The 18177-nt window shown below is 36.6% G+C and overlaps 1 protein-coding gene across 3 annotated transcripts in view; it reads left to right on the top strand.

The window, feature by feature from the left end:
* Nucleotides 1-18177, top strand: part of LOC141395099 (uncharacterized) — a 325045-nt gene that overhangs the window by 275027 nt on the left and 31841 nt on the right. The window contains exon 5 of one of the 3 annotated variants that reach the window (XR_012410541.1): nucleotides 9743-9753. The exons of the other annotated variants lie outside the window; for them this stretch is intronic. The gene's annotated coding sequence lies outside the window, so the exon portion shown is untranslated. Of the gene's footprint in view, nucleotides 1-9742; nucleotides 9754-18177 lie in introns of those variants that run through there. 3 annotated transcript variants of the gene reach the window in all.

Genomic DNA, 18177 nt, shown 5'->3' with positions numbered 1-18177 from the left:
AGAGACGATCAGGAGGTCTTCTTATAGATATTCGACGTCCTAAGAGGGTCTTTAGTTGATATAAGACCTTTTATAGGGGTCTTCTATCGATAGGGACCTCCTAAAAAGACCTCCTAAAAGACATCTTAACGGGGTCTCCTATAGAAAAAAACGCTTTTTACCGGGATCTTTTATAGACAAAAGATCTCCTAACGGGGTCTTCTATAGACAGAAGATCTCCTAACGAGGTCTTCTATAGAAAGAAAACCTCCTAACGGGGTCTTCTATAGAAAGAGGACCGCCTAACTGGAACTTCTATTGATAGGGGACTTGATAAAAATTAGATTTCCTTAAGAAACCTTCTCTAAATCGAAGGCCCCCTAATGGTGTACACGGTGCTCTTGAAGCAACTTCAAATGGAAGGTGCTTACACCTGGGAAGTTTTTGCGGATTCTGAAACTGCAATGTTCATAGATGAGAAAAATCAAAAAAATCCACGCTTGTTAAATAAATCGCGATTTAAGTTGAAATTTTTAAGTTTTCACGATTTTGCTTGGAAACCGCAAGTCCTATCGAAATGGGACTAAACAAGTAATAAAGTGTCAGTCGGCTTTGCCGACAGAGGTATACCATCAGCCAATGTGAATTGAAACTTTCATCTACGGACAGATAGAATGTTATTTAGCGTCTCTTCAGAATTTTGTGGCCCTTTTTCAACATTTGAACTTCCCAACAAAAATGTGGATTAGGAATTAACACAAATGTTGAACTTTTGTGGGGGAGGTACCCTTTGGGATTACCGATATGGGCCATTTTAGAAGTTAAGTTAAATTTTGACAAAATATTAGGAGATCCAAAGTTTGGACCAAATTGGTTGCACCATTCAAGTGATATCGTCCTAACATTTTAGTGACATTTTTTAAATATTGGGGCGAAGTACCGTAAGTTGGGGACCGGTATTGCCCCATGAAACTAAGTTTGGATAAAATATGACGAAGATCAAATGTTGCACCAAATCGGTAGAACAGTTCGAGAGCCACATATGGTGACATAGGGCTTTTTACACCTTTCGGGATATTTTCCCAAGAAATATGGACCTGCTCCTGAAAAAACTTTTACCGTCGTAATGGAAGTAGTGAATGCAAATTTCTTCAACAAAAATCAAAGTGCTTCGAGAGCAGGTCTTAAAGTGAACTTATCCGACATTTTGAGTGGGAGGTACCCAAAGGAGTGCACAAATATAGTCCATATTCGAACCTGATCTATATCTGGTAGATATATTAGGATGTGCAGAGTATAAATTACATCAGTCACTCCCTTCAAGAGTTATCGTGCGCATATTTTTTCCGAAGATTTTTGAATTTTTGTGAGGGAGGCACCTGAAGAAGTGGACCGACATGGTTTATCTTCGAACTTAAACTATGTTTGGACAAAATATTACGAAGGCCAAATTTTGGACCGAATTGGCAGATCCGTTCGAGATTTATCTTGCGCTCCAACCACTACACACGGTGTCATAGAGGTTTTTTTTTGCACCTTTCAGGCTATTTTCTCAGGAAGTATGGACTTGCCCCTTATGAAACTTGTACCGTCGTATGGGGGACAACGAATACAAGTTGCTACAAGAAAAATCAAAGCGATTCGAGAGCAGGTCCTAAACTGAACTTTTCCGAAATTTTGTGTGGGAGGTAAACGAAGGAGTGGACCGATTGAGTCCATATTTAAACTTAATCTAAGTCTAGTAGAACTTTCACGATGTACAAAGTGTGGGCCAAATCGGTTACTCCCTTCAAGAGTTATCGTGCGCACAAATTTTCCGAACATTTTGGAACTTTTGTGGGGGAGGTACCGGAAGAATTCTCTACAAAGAAGATCTCTGTCTAAAGAAGACCATCTAATGGCGTCTTCTATAAACGGAAGACCTTATAAAGGGCCTTCCACTTATGAAGACCTCCTAAAGGGGTCTTCTGCAGATAGGAGATGTGGTCTAAGTATCCCACCAAAATAGATTAAATGTGGTATTAAATCTTCATTGGTGGTAAAAAAAACGTTCCACCTGAAATTTTTCCGCAAAGGTCCATGACTTCGTATAACCCCCATAAAACAGTACCTCCTGTTTTCTGTATTTTGAAGGCCTTAATATCCCACCGAAATGTCTGAAATTTTGTATTCAGTCTTCCTTGGAGGTATAAAACTTTCGACCGGAAATTTGTAGGTATAGGTCCACGTCTTCATATAGCTCCCATAGAACAGTACCTCCCGATTTCCGGTATTTTGAAGGTTGCGCCCTCATTATCCCACCGAAATGACTGAAATTTGGTATTTAGTCTTCGTTGGGGGTATAAAACCTTAGACCTGAAATTTGTCGGTATAGGTTCACATCTTCATATAGCTCCCATAGAACGGTACCTCCCGATTTTCTCTATTTTGAAGATTGTGGCCATAATATCTTACCGAAATAACTGAAATTTGGTATTCAGTCTTCCTTGGAGGTATAAAACTTTCGACAGTAAATTTGTCGGTATAGGAGGTACACGTCTTCATATAGCCCCCATAGAACGGTACCTCCCGATTTTCTCTATTTTGAAGGCTGCGCCCTTGTTATCCCACCGAAATGACTGAAATTTGGTATTTAGTCTTCGGTGGGGGTATAAAACCTTATACCTGAAATTTGTCGGTATAGGTCCACGTCTTCATATAGCACCCATTGAACAGTACCTCCCGATTTTCTGTATTTTGAAGGTTTTTGCCTCAAAATCCCTCCGAAATGGCTGAAATTTTGTATTAAGTCTTCTTTGGGGGTATAAAACTTTCCACCGGAAATTTGTCGGTATAGGTCCACGTCTTAATATAGCCCCCATAGAACGGTACCTCCCGATTTTCGGTATTTTGAAGGTCGTGGCTGTGGTTATACATTTCTCTATTTTGTTGACTTGTCTGAGGAGAATTTTAAACAGGAAAAAATGTACACTTAAACATTTTTGAAGATATTATTGAAATATTTGTTGCATACGAAAATATGTAAAATGCATAAATTTTGCATATGCAAAAACTAATATTTGCATATGCATAATTTATGCATTTTGCATATTTTTGCATATGTGACATGTTTCGATTGCAATTTATTCAGAAGCCAAAGATATGCCCAGCCTCAAATTTTAATCGGATCAAAAATAGGGATACGTAAAATCGATTTCGGTTAATCGATTAATCGGTTATTAGCCGTAATATTTCCAAAAGTCGTAGTCGACTATTGAATGTGCGAAAACCGGATAATCGATTATTCTTGATCGACTTTCGGAAGACGGAGTCAACTGTTATTCGTAAGCTTTGTTCCCGTACTTTTTAATAGCAAAACTCGTAAAAGAGAGAAAGAAAAAAATTGTTGTCACACAAAAGTTTTTTTCAAAAAGTTCAGGAACGCAAAAATGGAAAAATCGTCAAAAAATCTGGAACAAATATCTAAGTCGTCGTACCAGGCAATCAGACGCCGGCATCCATGTTACTATATTTTACACGCTCAAATTTATCGAGTAAAAAGTTTTTAAAGGGAGCGTCATTCAGCGCCATTTTTGTTTAAAGAGAAGAGAACATTTTACAACTTTTATGTGTACAGGAACGGGTTTACGGATAAAATGTGTAAAAGTCGTAAAAATTGTAAAAACTTTGTAGTTTTGGAACAAAGCTGTAGTCAACCATTAGTCGTAGTCTATTATTATTCGTAGTCGACTATTAATCGAGGTCGACTATTAGTCGTAGTTGACTATTGTGCGTGCTAAAACCGCGCAATAGATGGTACTTTTTTATACATATAACCATCGCGGATCGCATCAACGAAAATGGTCGATTATATTCGATTATAATCGGGTATCGGCGGTTAACGATTAATCGAAAGTCGACTTTTTGAACACTCTCAAATAATAGACTAACCGAAAATCCAGTTTTAAGTTTTTCACAAAAGCCGAATGATCGAAAAACCGATTATAGAATCTCACTGCGAATCCCTAATCAAAAATAGGGGTTGCATAAAATTCCGCTGTCTAGAGATGTCCTACAGAGCGTTTGTATAGATAGAGAGGGCCTGCTAAAGGGTTATTCTATAAATGGAAAACCTCTTGAAGGCGTCTTCATACATGGAAGTCCTCTTATAGGGGGTCTTCAAAAAGACGTACTTTTGTAAAAAGATCTACTGGTTTTTTATAAGAGGACCTAATTGTTTTTTATAAGAACGCTTACTGGTCTTCGATAAGAAAACAAAGTAGTCTTCTATACGAAGACCAACAAATCTTCTATAAGAAGTCCTACTGGACTTCCATAAGACCTACTGGTCTTCTATAAGAAGACTTTCTGGTCTGGCGGCCTACTGGTCTTTTCTGAGAAGTCCTACTGCTATTCTATAAAAAGACCTATTGATATTTTATAAGAACAATACCTTCTGGTCTTCTATGATAGGAAGAACTATTGCTCTTCTCTAAGAAGATGACCTACTGGACTTTTACAAGATGAAAACCTTCATTGGCTTTCTTTAAAAAAGAAGACCTACTCTATAAGAAGAAGACCTACTGATCCTCCATAAGAAGAAGACCTAATGGTCTTCTATAAAAATGAGACCTACTAGTTGTCTTCTATAATACATATGCTGTTATTCTACAAGTAGATCAACTGGTATTATATGTATAACGGACCTAATAATCATCTACCTACCAGTCGTTTGGAGCTACTGGTCTTTTATAAGAAGAAGACCTACTGGTCCTTTACAATGAAAAACCTTTTGAGTATTTTTTTGAAAGAAGATCTACCGGTCTTCCATAAGAATAAGACCTTCAGGTATTGTTTAAGAAGTCCAACTTGTCCTCCATAAGTATAAGACCTTCTGGTATTTTATAAGAAGACCTACTGGGCCTCTATAAGAAGAAGACCAGTAGGTTTAGGAAGAAGAAGAAGATCTACTGGTGTTCTATAAGGGACCTACTATTCATCTAGAGCTGCTGGTCTTCTCTTAGAAAAAGTCCTATTGGTCTTCTATAAGACCTACTGGTCCTCTATAAGAAGACCTTACGGTATTTTGTAAGTACAAGAGCTGATTGTCTTCTTCTACAAGAAGACATGGAGGTCTCCTATAAGAAGAAGATTTGGTGGGCTTCTATAAGAAAATACATTTGTATAGAAGAATACCTACAAGTATTCTATGTGAAGGTGTACTAGTCTTCTGGAAGAAGGCGTGCTCCTAGAACTTTTTGTATTCTGTACGAAAATCTAAGAAGGCAACTTTGTTTCTATGGGACTTTCTTTAAGAAGATCTATAGGTTGCCACCGTGGTGCAGTGGTTCGATTCCCCGGCAAAATAACATCAAAAGTTTCAACGGTGGCAAAATACCACTCAGTAATGTTGGCGATATTTCCTGAGTTTTCAACCATGTAAAACTTCTCTACAAGTGGTGTCTTAAGACACGCCGTTCGGACTCGGCAAGAAACAGTAGGTCCCATATCATTGAGCTAATATGAATGGGGGTGCACTCATTGATATGAGAATAGTCTCCCTTGTCCCGTATGGAACAATTATATATTATTTATATAGGTCTTATATTACCTTCTATAATAAGACCTTTTTGTCTTCTATACAAGAATACCAACTCTATAAGAATATCAACTCTTCTTTTATTAGAAGACCTGCTGGTATTCTATAGGAAAACCTACTGTTTTATTATAAGAAGACCTGCTGGCCTTCTCTAGAAAGGCCTTCTGTTTTCTTATAAAAAGATCCTCCAATTAGTCTTCTAAGCAAAGACTTACGAGTCTTCTGTAAGAAAACCTACTAGTCCACTAGTAGGTTTTATACTGGTCTTCTATAAGAAGAACTGCCAGACTTCCATACTAAGGATCTGCTAGTCTTTCATAAAAAGGCCAACTGTTCTCTTTTTCTTCTATAGGAAGACCTACTTTAACTTATTAGTCTACTATAGAAATACCTACTGGTCTTCTATGGGAAGAACTACTGGTCTTCTGTAGCTAGATCTACTGGTATTCTAAAAGAATACCAACTGGTTTCCCAACAGAAGACTCGCTATTCTTCTATAACAAAACCTACTGGTCTTCTATAGGAAGATAAGAAGATCTCCTGGTCTTCTATAAGAAGACCTACTTTTATTTTATTAAAAGATCTAGTGGTCTTCTACAAGAAGGCCAACTAATCTTCAATTAGAATACCTATTGGTTCTCTATACGAAGGCCTACTATTCTTCTGTCGGAAAACCTACTAGTCCTCTATAGGAAAGGCTACTGGTCTTTTACAAGAAGATCTACTTACTGGTCTTCTATAGGATGACCTACCTTTCTTCTATAACAAGAACTGCTAGCTGTCTCTAATAAGAACGAGATCTGCTGGTCTTCTATAACAATTAGAAGAGCTACTGATCTCTTATAAAAAGAACCTCTATTGAAGACCTGTTACTCTTTTACAAGAACTATTTTCTTATTCGAAGTACAGTCGAACTTATCTGCAACGAACGGCGCTATAACGAATTATCTATTGATCATTATAACGTATTAACCCTGTGTTCCAACAGCTACGTTGTAGTGAAGTTTGACTGTAGTTCAGAATGTTTATGATCGAAGAAAGAGAAGCAAATAACTCATCGTCTTGTTTTTAGGTAGCCTTTAATTATTATCGGACGGACATAAAACAGGTATGCTGAACTTCTTCATGCCACTATTTTGTCAGACAAGCTGACAGCTATCCATCAAACAATGTTGTGTTTTCTACACTCTCTGTCTTCCTTGCTACTTTATTTTCCCTTTTCTCCTCTCCATTGGATCCTATCAATACCAAAAATTGTTGTTTACTACCCGACCGACTCTTTTAATATGAGTAATTTATCCTTCCGGTTGTTGGTGTTTTCGTTTCATTTTGTTTTCTTATTCGATTTTGGGTTTGTTTTTATTATTGTTTGCCATTTTATTTCGATACTTCTTTTGTTATGTGTATGTTGTTCTCTGTCGTCTTCGTCGTGTTAAGATATGAGATACCGAAGTGTTGTTGACAATTTCCATGTAATTTGAATCACCATCGGAGACGACGGCGGCTACCGTCAGTGACGCCTACCCCTTATCACCTCTCGCCGAACCTCTTCCACTGTTGCTTTGTTTGTTTTCGATTCATGTGAAAATTGATACCGAATTTATTTTTTTTAATCCACCGCCGGTTATAACTCCCAACAGTTTGTAACAGTGCATTTGTGAACTTCATTCGTTGCTGAAGGTACCACCAAAGAAAAATTAAAAAAAAAACACACTGCAAATTAAAATTCAAAGTGTATTAAGTTTCATTGTGTTTATTAAAAGTGTTATTGTTTACACTTTAGCTGTAGGCAAAAAAAAAAGTGCATCATTACCCATTGCAATGGATCCCATGTATATTTACACCGATTTATGCTTCCTCAATCATGCCAGAAATCCTCCAAGTGAAATATATTACGAAAGTGTAAGTGGCAAAATTATCAAGTGATCGATATCATGATCAGAGAACAAGATAAAAATTGTAATAACTATTGTAGACGACAGCATACAAAATATTTTATGTGGGAACTAAAAAATTACCTAAGAGTGGAGTACAGAACAAAATATCAAAATAATTTGCTAAACAGAATTATGCCATTATGGTGAGAAGAACTCAAAGTGACAAACTTCAGAAAATAGTTTCAAACTTGTTAAAGGCCTTCAAAAGAAAACTTATGTCCGCAAATACCTACATTTTGGGTTATTTGAACTGAGATAATAAAAATTACGTCTTACTCACAACATAGGGAAGTCTGCTTAATACAGTAATTTCTGGTTACCTGCATTATTCATAGCTGCATTTTGGCGTTACCTGACCAAAAATCTGTTTATAGGCAACTATTCTCTAGATTACGTTCAATATATTATGTTTTAGTGCACATTCAATAGCTGCATTTTCGGCATAGCTGCATCAACATTTTTGTGATTTTACTTCAATTTGGTTGTAAATTTTTTTGCGAACTCAAAACAAGGATAAAATTCGACCACTCTGATTTTGTACTGATAAGAAGTGTGCAATACAAATACAACACAAGTAAAGATAATGAATTGTAAAAAATTGTAACGTTTTCTCTCCCGAACTTGAAATGTCTCTCACTTTATTATTTCAACATTGTTATAGCTGCACATCATATGCATGTAAGTAATATTGAAGATATCGGCCTTGTTGGGCAGGCAAGCGAATTTAAGCTTCCTGCATTTTGGGGATTGCTGCACAAGAAGTCGTGCAATTTTTGATTGTGCAGGTAAGCAAAAAATACTGTATCTTTGACTCTATTATGGGGATTCATTGACCGAAATGAAAATTAACTATAGGTAGAGCACATCCTAAAGAAGTCTTTTGTAGGTAGAAGACCTTATAAATGTATCTTCTAAGGATAGAAGATCACCTATGGATGTAAGACCTCCTAAAAGTATCTTTTAAAGATAGAAGTCCTCAACGAAGGGTATTAAATAGACCTTTTAAGGAGGTATTCTATAGATATAAGACTAACCCCAGTTTTTGTAAAAATATTTATTGTTCTCACACGAATTGTCAAATTTTTGTTGATCGATTCACTCGCCTTAGGGCAGATATAGAACGCTGATTTTTGAATGAGGAATTCTATACTATATATTGAACATGCCTACGAAGAATAACGTCTGTATATCGTCTAGGGGCTGAGCTATGGATGCTCAAATTATTACGAATATAGACGAACGAACAAAAAATAGTTACAAAAACAGGGGGCTAGAGGAGGCTTTTCTTAGATAGGAGACCTCCTTAGGATACCTTCTGTATATAGAAAACCTTCGAAGAGGTCCTGTATAGATATAATGTCCCCTTAAGTGGCCTTTTATATATACGGCCTCTTACGGGGCCTTCTGTAGATACAAGGCCCTTCTGTTGGTAGTAGACCTCATTTAAATTATTCTATACAAAGAATATCTGCTAAGGTGGTCTCTTTAAATAGAAGACTTCATAAACAGGTCTTCCTACAATAAAAAAAATCCTGAAAGGATCTTCTATTGATAGAAGTCATCACAAACGGTCTTCTACAGATAGAAATCCTCCTGAAGAGGGGTCTAAGAAGTCCCTCTATAGAAAGAATACCTGCTAATGTGGGCTTCCAAAGATGGACGATCTCCAAAAGGGGCATTCATTCTATAGATAGAGGACTTTCTAGAGGAATATTCTGTAGATGCACGTAAGAGGATCTTGCCTCTGGCCTCCTTAGGAGACCTTCTGTATATAGAAAACCTTCGAAGAGGTCCTATATAGATTTAAGGTCCCCTTAAGTGGCCTTTTATATATGATGCTTCTTAAGGGACCTTCTGTAGATACAAAGCCCTTTAAGGGCCCTTCTGTTGGTAGAAGACCTCATAAAAATGCTTCTATACAAAGAATATCTGCTAAGGTGGTCTCTTTAAATAGAAGACTTCATAAGCCGGACTTCCTACAATACAAGAAATCCTTAAGGGATTTTCTATTGATAGAAGTGATCACAAACGGTCCTCTACAGATAGAAATCCCGCTAAAGAGGGGCCTAAAAAGTCCTTCTGTAAAAAAGTACCTGCAAATGTGGGCTTCCTAAGATGGACGATCTCCTCAAGGGACATTCGTTCTATAGATATAGGACTTCCTAGAGGAATATTCTATATATGCACGTAAAAGGATCTTGCATCTGGCCTCCTTAGGAGACCTTCTGTATATAGAAAACCTTCGAAGATGTCCTATATAGATTTAAGGTCCCTTTAAATGGCCTGTTATAGATATAATGCCTCTTATAAGGGGGTTCCTGTAGATACAAAGCCCTTTTAAGGGCCCTTCTCTTGGTAGAAGACCTCATAAAAATTCTTCTATACAAAGAATATCTGCTAAGGTAGGTGACCTTTTTTAATAGAAGACTTCATAAACGGGTCTTCCTACAATAAAAAAATTCTTAAAGGGATCTTCTATCGATAGAAGTCATCACAAACAGTCGTCTACAGATATAAATCCTCCTGAAGAGGGGTCTAAAAAGCCCGTCTATGGAAAGAATATGTGCTAAAGTGTGCATCCAAAGATGGACGACCTCCTAAAGGGACATTCATTCTAAAGATAGAGGACCTCCTAGAGCATACACCTAAGAGGGTGTTGCACAAAAACACGATTTTCTAAGGTGGAAAAGATCTCCTAATACGGCTTTCTATAGATAAAAGGCCTCCCAAAGATGTCTTCTCTAGATTTGAGACCTCCTAGAAAGGTATTCTATAGAAAGAAGACCTGAAAAAGGAGACCACCTAAGACCTCCTAAAGGTGTCCTCTATGTATAGAATACCCTTTTAGGGGGTCTTCTTTAAATATAAGACCTCCTAGAGAGATATTCTATAGAAAGAAGACCTGAAAAAGGAGACCACCTAAGACTTCCTGAAGGTGTATTTTACGGGGATAAGACCTCCTAACGGTGTCTTCTATGTATAGATACCCCTCTTTAAATATAAGACTTCCTAACGAGGTATTCTATAATTGGAAGAACTCCTAATGTAATAAGTGTTCCACAAACATCCCATACGGGACAAGGAAGACTTCTCTCATATCAATGAGTGCACGCCGATTCATATTAGCTCAATGATATGGGACCTACTGTTTAGTGCCAAGTCCGAACGGCGTGTCCTAAGACACAACTTGTAGATAAGTTTTATATGGCTGAAATACTCAGGAAACCTCGCCAACATCACTGAGGGGTATTTTGCCACCGTTGAACATTTGATGTTGCATGGCCTGGGAATCGAACCCACGTCCTTTATCGTGCAAGGCGGTTGTACATACCATTGCACTACGGTGGGTTTGCTGTAGATCGAGGACCTCCTAAACGGTCACCTGTAGATATTAGACTCCCTCAAGGTGTATTTTATAAAAAGAAGACTCGTTACAGGCGTTTTCTATGGAGCGAATACCTCCTAACGGGATCATCTATATATCGAAGATTTCCTGAAGGGATCTTTATAGATCGAAACCCTCCTATAGGGGTATTATATAGATCTATAGATAGGATACCTCGTATAGATAGAAGACCTCCGAAAGAAGTTATTTTAAGATAGCAGACCTCTTAAAGGGATCTACTGTAGATAGAAAACTTCCAAAAAGAATTTTTCAAGAATAGAATACCTTCTAAAAGGACCTATGAATGGTGTCGTACAAGGGTAGAAGACCTCCTAATGGGGTTGATGTATGCCCTAAAGAGGTATTCATTCTAAGGATAGAGGAGCTGCTAGAGGAATATAGATACACCTAATAGGGTTCTAAGTGGCCTCCTTTTACTAGAAGACCACCCAAAGGCGGCTTATGTAGATAAAAGGTCTGAGACCTCTTCTATAGAAAGAAGACCTTCCAAGAGGGCCTTCTGCTAAAAGAAAACTAACTTACGGGGTCGTATTTAAATTGACCTAATAAGGAGGTCTTTCTAAATATGGGACCTCCTAAAGGGGTATTCTATAGAAAGAATATCTCCTTAATATAAGATATCCTGAGGGGGTCTTCTTTGAATAGAAGACATTTTAAAGAGGCTTTATATAGATAGAAGGCCTTCTAAGGGGTCTTCTTTTAATATAAGCACTCATAAGGGGCCTTCGTTAACTAGAAGTTCTCATAACGAGGTATTCTATAAATGGAAGAACTCCTAAAGAGGTATCATAAAATGAAGACCTCCTAAACTGGTCTTCAATAGATAAAAGAAGTCCTAAAGGAATCTTTTAAGATCGCAGGTATTATATAAATGGAAAAACGCCCAAATGGGTAAAGAGTGTTCTTTAAATAGAAGATCTCGTACAGGGGACTTCTATAGATGGAAGACTTCGAAAGGAATCTCCTATAGATCAAGGATCTCCTCTAGGTGTCTTATACAGATCGAGGGCCTATAGATAGAAGACCTCTTTGCAGGTTCTTCTTTAATTGGAAAACTTTCTAACGGGGTCTTCTATAAAAAGAAGACCTCCTAGCGGGGTCTTCTATAGAAAGAAGACCTAACGGGGTCTTCTATAGAATTATTTCTATAAAGGGGTCTTCTATAAATAGAAGGCCCTCTGAAGAAGGATTTTACACATAGTAGACTTCTTAAAGGGGTCTTCAATAGATAGAAGGCCTAAAGGAATTTTCTACTGGTCGATCACCAACAATAGGGGTCTTCTATAGAACGAGGACCTCCTAACGGAGTATTCTTTAAATAGAAGAACTCAAATGAAATACATCCTAACTAGGTATTATATTAATAGAAGACTTCCTTAATTAGTCTTCTACAGAAAGAAGACCTCCTAAAGGGGTATTGTTCAGGTCGAACACCCTGAAAGGTGTCTTCTATAAAGCGAGGACCTCCTGATGTGGTTTTCTGTAGAGAGAAGACCTCCTAAGGGGGTCTTCTTTAAACAAAGTACCTTCTAACGGAGAATTCTATTGAAATGGAAATGGAATAACTTCTAAAGGGGTATCATAAAACGAAAACCTCCTAAAGGGGTCTTCAATAGATAGAAGAAGTCCTAAAGGAATCTTCTAAAGATCGTAGGTATTATATAATGGGAAAAACTCACAAATGGATAAAGGGTCTTCTTTAAATAGAAGACCTCGTACACAGGGGTCTTCTATTGATGGAAGAGTTCATAAAGGAATCTTCTATAGATCGAGGACCTCATCTAGATGTATTCTATAGATCAAGGACCAATAGCTAAAGTACCTCCTTAGAGGTTCTCTTTTAATTGGAAAACTTCCTAACGAAGTATTCTATTGATAGAAGTCCTCCTAAAGGGGTCTTCTATAGAAAAAATACCTCCTAAATAAGGATTCTACACATAGTTGGCCTTTTAAAGGAGTCTTCGATAGATAGAAGACCTACTAAAGGTATCTTCTACTGGTCGAACACCACCTATAAGTGTTTTCTATAGATCGAGGACCTCCTAACGGAGTATTCTTTAAATAGAAGAGCTCAAATGGAATACCTTCTTACGAAGTATTCTCTTAATAGAAGACTTCCTAAATTAGTCTTCTATAGAAAGAAGATCTTCTTAAGACGGATTTCGTACATAGTATACCTCTTAAAGAGGTCTTCAATACATAGGAGACCTCCTAAAGGTCGAACACCTCCCAAAGGGGTCTGCTATAAATCAAGGACCTGCTGAAGTAGTTTTCTATAGAGAGAAGACATCATAAGAGCGTCTTTTTTAAATAGAATACCTTCTAACGGAGAATTCTATTGATAGAAGACTTCCTAAAGTGGCCTTCTATAGAAAGAAGACCTCCTAAAGCTGTCTTATATATACATGGAGGAAAAAACATCTCTTTAACATATGTCCCAAACATATTTTGCAGCAAACATATATTTGTTTGCAATCAGTCCCAAACATAACATATGTTTAGGTCCTACAAACAAATGTATGTTTGGGTGCAAACAAATTATATTACACAAAAAACAAACACATGCGCCAGTGGGAGCTTTCTGAGTGCAAGGGAGCGTAAATTTCAATGTGAAACACATTGAAATGTGTGCTCACTTACTCTCAGTAAGCGCTCACTGGCTATCTCAAACATACATATATACACATTTATAAATGGTGGTGGTTTATTGAAAGGCATAGAAAAAATGCAAAAGCAGCAACAAACAACATGGGTACATAAAATTTCCAAATAACAGAGTTTTATAAAAGAAAAACTGAATGAAATAATTTATAAGAAGTCGCACTTTTAAAAAGAAAAAATATATATAGAAACATCGTTGAATGCTTCTCCTTAGTTGTGAAATAAAACACATTTTCCTCAAAGTTTGAATCATCAGCGGGAAATCGGTATCTGGAATCAAATGATTATATAATATAATAAATAGGTATATCCATATTTCAAATATACATATGTATGTATATGAAAAATGTATTGATGTAATTACCAATATTAAATGTTATTTCTTCCTTGTCCAATAAAATATTTCCATTCACCTATTTTATTCAATTATAAAATGTATTGGACATTTAATTTACTAAAAAGCAACATTTCTTTAAGAAAAGACAAAACACTGATTTATTCACTCACTTTACCGTCCCAGCAAAAATTTGCCTCCAAAGAGGCAGTTAAATGATATGTACAAGTGATCTGAAGGTGCATCAAATTATGCATTTTCACTCATGATTTTTACAAGAGCGTGACTACGGAAAGAGGCACTCCATTGCACTGCGTTTTAACTGACTCTTTGGCACTGCATTTTAACTGACCCTCTGGCACTGCATTTTAACTGACCCTTTGGCATTGCATTTTAACTAACCCTTTGGGGTAGAATAGGAGGCAGTCCAAAGCACGTGTTTTGATACAGGCATTCTGCGGAAATTGTGCAAGCCATAAAAAAATATGCAAGAACAAATAAAGTGCATTATTTGTGTAAAACAAAAATATTAAGAACTTTATAACATTAACACAAATTATGAAAATTCTCCATTGAATTCAATCGCAAACATGCGTGTTTCCTCCGCTCTCCATTTGTTCCAAGCTGAACTGTTTTTGCTTCATTTGCTAAATGGGTTGTCTTCCCATCACCAGTTAAGATTTCGACATGTACTCCAACAGCACTCCATTCGGAAATTTTCTTCTCTTGAGTTACCGGAAAAATGTTCACAAATGAAATATTATTTAGTTTGTACATATTAACAAATGTTTGAAAATGTTAACACGCTTATCTCTTATTGGAAAATGTATGCCGCTGCCTGTAGAGATGTACAAACTGATTTATGTCTAACAACTGCTAATAATATTTCACGACTCCGTTTGGGCTGCATCCGGATGCTGTTAAATTGTGAGGAATTGGAGTGCCTTTTTCACGACTCCGCTGAACTGCATCCGGATGTTGTTAAAATGTGACAAGTGGATGTTATTCTTTGGATTGCATCCAAATGCGGTTAAAATGTGAGGACTGGAGTGCCTTTTTCACGACTCCGTTTGAACTGCATCAAAACATGCCGTGACAGAACTAGTCCACATTGCACTACTTCCAATTTATTTTGCTGGGGTCTTTACTCAACGATTGTCTTTAAAACACTGAAGAAAGAAGAACAACATAATTAATACCATTTTTTTCTTTTCTTCTTTGTTTGCTACGTTGGTTAACAACAACAAAGCACGAAATACACGTGTTTGACCGCAAAGCTTCTGCTTCTCCTATTACACCATACACACAGCTCTATTTTATAAAACAGCATTCCGCAGCTGCGAGAGCCCTGTTGTTACTCTGTTTGACAAAAACCCTCTCCACCCATAAAAAATATGTTCTAACATAAAAAATATGTTGGTACCCAAAAATATAAAATTGGGATAAGTTACAAAATGTTGCAAACATATATTTGTTTGGACGCAAACAAAATATGTTTGGAACCAAACATATATTTGTTTGCAATCAGTTCCAAACAAATATTTGTTTGGATCCAAACATATTTCTAACATATATTTTTCTGCGTGTAATTTTGTTATAGAAATGCTTTAGTAGGTCGATTTGTAATGAGTTTCTTTTTGTTGGGTTCTAATGCAAAACGTGGCTTATGTGCCTGACAAGATTTCCGCGGCCTAGTTACAAATGCTATAACTTTTTTTATTTATTTATTGCTAATTTAATTAACAAAAAAATATTCACAATTTCACAGCCTATTACCTAGATTTACTCTACCATCTCTTTGAAAGTCCCACATTAAGACCATTGACAGGAACCAGCACAAGAGCTGTGTGAAATTTAAATTCAACTTCTTTACGTGGCATTGGTGCTATGTTGAAATTGGCCAATATTTTGGCCAAGGCCACCTTTGAATTTATAACTCCCATACGCTGGGCTATAAAGAAACAAAAACCAATTATTTTAAACTTAAACTTCCAGTCAGTTGCAATTCTCTTACCTATACAGTGACGTGGACCCTCTCCAAATGGCATAAATGCCACCGGATTATAATCGTTACTATCTTCGACAAAACGTTCGGGCTTATAATCCATGGGATTGGGAAAATATTGTGGATCACGATGTATGCCCAATAGGGAGATTATAATTCCAGTATTCTTTTGTATGGTTAATTTACTCTGCGGTATTTTAAAGTCTTGAGTACATTTGCGATTCAGAATTGGTAGGCCAGGATATTTGCGGGTGGTTTCTAGAAAAAACATATATTTCATTTAATCTTATATTTGCTTTGAAATTTTGTGTCGGTGTCTTACCCATAACACACAAATCCAAATATTTCATATCCTGTATGGCCTCATATGTTAAGCGGCCCCCAGGTTTTAAGTTATGATTTTTCAAAACCTCATCCACCTCATTTTGTGCCTTTTTCAATATCTCCGGATACATGGCAAATTCATAGATGGTAAATGAGGTTGTGGCCGCCGTTGTCTCTGATCCGGCAATATAGAACAAAAATGAATTTGAGGCAATCATATCAATAGACATTGCCTTGAGATTTTCCGCCGTTGATTCAACTTTGCTCCACATTTTGTCATTATCATCGGAAATTTTACCCGTGTTTCTTAGTTGAATAAATAACTGCAACAAATCTTTTCGCACCACACCTTTTTCTTCACGAAACTCTATGGTACGCTTGACAATGTCACGCAAACCAGATGTCACCGTATCCTTGACACCCAAGCGTGTGATAAGCTTGGCTATTCTGAAATAGAATTGAAGATAAACAAATTGATTAGCTTCAGTTTATTCTTAAATTTTGATATAAAACAATTTTATTTAGAACAAGTAGTTCTAAGTAGTTGAATGAGTTGAAAATTTTGCTGATGGTGTGACTGTTTGTCAGTCATACTTACGGTGGACACATGACAATCATTAAATTTCGAAATTTCTCCACTACACTGGACTTCTCCGGATTAAATATACGATCACTAAGAACACGAAATTCATTATCCGGATGTGTAAAACTATCGATTTCTAGACCAAATATTACCGAGCCAATAATATCTACGGCATAACTGAAAAACAAAAACAATATACAAAATATATTTTATATGAAATTCTTTCCCCATTCCCATAGAGCCCAGACTTACGTTGTTAAAATACTTTTCATTTCCAAAATATGTGTTTCGCCATCCTCCAATTTCCTGGACAAATGACGTATGAGCTTTTCGCCCACATCATCGACGGTCTCAAACATACCCTTTAGCTTACCCGAAGAAAATGATGGAGTCAGCTTCATTCTCAATGTACGCCATGATTGACCCTCTAAAACAAACAAATGTGCCGACATTGGATCGTTTTTCTCATCCACATAAAGGCCACGATCATGAAAGCTATTAAAATCCGTAGTTAAAATTTGCCTTGCCAATTCGGCATCTCTAATGAGCAGGGCCGGTTGGAAGAACATATAAACACCAACAACCTTCTCGTGACATTTTTCGTAAATGTCGGACATAACTAAACCAAAGGGGCGTTCCTTGCGAAATACCTTGCTTAGAGAACCGAAGGGTATTACCGCTTTATCCGATTCAAAACCCAAACGTTCCCATTGTGTATAGTGGAGTTTGGCAAATATGTACAGTGATGTACAGACAATCAGTAGCAGTAATAGTAGCATTGTAATTTGATATTTTTGTTGTTGTTTTATTTCACTTGCACACTCTCCGTTAATTAATTTTTGATGTCTAGTCGTATGCCCGTCTCATTACTAACTGAATATTTAGTTATTACAAACTGTTTGTAATGGAACACCGTGAATGCAAAACTGCATTTATCGCTTATTTGCTTCCTTCTCAATGTCAATGAAATTATCTCATATTTTTTTATTTAATGCGTTGCTAATGACAATGCACAAATTTTATCAATAAATATTTGTATGCCATATCTATCAGTGCTTTTGTAAGGTTCAATATTATTTACTTTATAGTTTCAATACGTTACATAATTTTAAAACGTTTCATTACAAGGCGTTAATAGTCAAGAAATACGATTAGAATTCAAATATTCTATAAACAATGCGCTGTGATTGATACCATGCATTAAATGACAGTAAAATATTTGAGTGAAAATATGCCATAACCTAGTCCTATATAAATAATTTTTCTATTACACAACCAAAAGGCAAATAGTTAAGGAAACAACTATTTGAAAATTTATAACTATCCTTCAAAATTTCGTAAACTGGGATGATGGATATAGGGACTTGAAA

The sequence above is a fragment of the Musca autumnalis genome, unplaced genomic scaffold, assembly GCF_047663935.1.
Source record: "Musca autumnalis isolate F117 unplaced genomic scaffold, ASM4766393v1 scaffold_2, whole genome shotgun sequence".
In the NCBI taxonomy this organism is placed as follows: Eukaryota; Metazoa; Arthropoda; class Insecta; order Diptera; family Muscidae; genus Musca; species Musca autumnalis.
The sequence above is the reverse complement of the archived record's forward strand: the minus strand, read 5'-3'. Positions and strand labels throughout refer to the sequence as shown.